The sequence below is a fragment of the Sinocyclocheilus grahami genome, unplaced genomic scaffold, assembly GCF_001515645.1.
Source record: "Sinocyclocheilus grahami isolate Dianchi unplaced genomic scaffold, SAMN03320097.WGS_v1.1 scaffold38.1, whole genome shotgun sequence".
Lineage (NCBI taxonomy): Eukaryota > Metazoa > Chordata > Actinopteri > Cypriniformes > Cyprinidae > Sinocyclocheilus > Sinocyclocheilus grahami.
In genome coordinates, this window is record NW_015505217.1 from 886,031 (window position 1) to 888,219 (window position 2,189).

The window sequence follows — 2,189 nt, forward strand, 5'->3', positions numbered from 1 at the left end:
TTTGTTTTGTAAACAGATGCCTGCAGATGACTATAGTTGGGAGCTATTAGCTGGAAAATACATTTGGATCACATAATAAAGTCTTACCAAGAAAATTTTTTAAAATTTGATAACAATACCTTTGAAAATGAGTGTTTTACATATGTTTATCCAAATTTACGTCTAGGCGCTTTCCAAAAAAAGCCACTTGGACACTCCAAATGACCCTTTGTAACCAACGACACATAAAATGCTGCAATTCTTGAATGCTTTAATGTACATTCATCATTTTGGGCTCTAATGAAAGCTTACACTTAGACCTATTCAATTTCTTATCCAGATTCACTGTCAATAATTGCTGACAAATAGTAACTGAAGCATAAACACATTATGTAGTGGTTTTTACTATTTTTTTCAGAGGTGCTGTCATCATGTCCCTCAGTATATGGCTTTTTGCTGACTGGCTCCCAGACTTCACTCGATTCAATGTCAGATGATTGTCTGTGATATAAAAAAAAGCAACACACACAACATAAGTCAGCAGGAACACCTCAAATCACAAACACATATAACATGCACACACACACACACATGACAGAAGTTAGCAAGAACACCTCAAACACACACACACACACAGAGAAGAGGTGTGCACCCTGACTAACTGGTGCCACAACAACAACCTCTCTCTGAAGACCAAGGAGCTGGAGGTGGATTTCAGGAGACGGACCAGTGAGCACTCCCCCATCACCATTGATGGGACTCCAGTGAAGCGGGTCAGCGTTCACATCACCGAGGACCTCACCTGGACTACTCACACACAGTCAGTAGTGAGGAAGGCCTACCAGTGTCTCTTCTTCCTCAGACGACTGAAGAAATTTGGTCTGAGCTCAAAAATCCTCAGACAGTTCTACAGTTGCACTGTGGAGAGCGTCCTGACTGGCTGCATCACCGCCTGGTACGGGAACTTCACCGCTCTCAACCGGAAAGCCCTGCAGAGAATAGTTCAGACAGCCCAGCACATATATTATATGTAAAATATATATAAATATAATTATATAATATAATATAATAAAACACTTACTTTTTGAGTGTGACCTGTCCTCCATCCAAAATCATCTCCTCTTATCTGCTTCAATGGATGAAATATCGCTTGCTCTGTCAAAAAACACTTTTATTTTCCGGCCAATTTTATTGTTATACATTGTTTAACAACTTCTTAGAACAAAACGTTTGTTTTTCGCGTTCTCTTTGATAGTATTCCCTCCCTCCAGGACATCTACACCCAGAGATGCGTGAGGAAAGCATGGAGATCATCAGAGACTCCTGCCACCCGAGCCACGAACTCTTCTCACTGCTGCCATCAGGCAGACGATACCGCAGCATCAGGACCCGAACCAGATAGCAAAACGATAATCACACACATCTACACACCAGCACACTGACTCTGACAGCACTGTAGCATGTCTTGCACTGCATAGCATAGAACACATGCAGCTCCATCTTCTCTTCTGCACTAACAAACTACTGCACTGAACTTCAATATAAAACACTACAGTATACATCACTGTAAGTCATATATAAAAGCTATACATTTGTAAGTCTCTTGAGTATACTGTGTATTATGTGTATATTATGGAAATGTGTATATTGTGTACAATTGTCTATTGTCTATTGTGAAAAAATTGTATATTGTTATTTATGAATGCTGTACATTTTTCATATCTTGTTGCTTGCACTGCCATGGAACAGAGTCTTGTACACAAGAATTTCACCATTGTTACACTTGTGTGACAATAAAGAGATTTGATTTGACACACACACACACACACACACACACACACACGACAGAAGTTCGCAAGAACACCACAAACACATACCTCAATATATACAGTAAAATGTATAATATACATAATTATATGTAAAATATATATAAATATAATTATATAATATAATATAATAAAACACTTACTTTTTGAGTGTGACCTGTCCTCCATCCAAAATCATCTCCTCTTATCTGCTTCAATGGATGAAATATCGCTTGCTCTGTCAAAAAACACTTTTATTTTCCGGCCAATTTTATTGTTATACATTGTTTAACAACTTCTTAGAACAAAACGTTTGTTTTTCGCGTTCTCTTTGATAGTTTTTTTACCTATAACCACATTTTCCCTGTTATCTCTCATAGAGCTCTCATTACACACAGACGCACC

At 38.3% G+C, this 2,189-nt stretch overlaps 1 long non-coding RNA gene across 1 annotated transcript; it reads right to left on the reverse strand.

Annotated features, from left to right (window-relative positions):
• Positions 1-275: 275 nt before the first annotated feature.
• Positions 276-1,978, reverse strand: LOC107581811 (uncharacterized). Its single transcript, XR_001608865.1, has 3 exons — positions 1,949-1,978; positions 1,691-1,761; positions 276-480 (listed from the first exon to the last, which is right to left on the reverse strand). It is a non-coding gene; the product is annotated as an uncharacterized lncRNA (long non-coding RNA).
• Between the last annotated feature and the right edge of the window lie 211 nt (positions 1,979-2,189).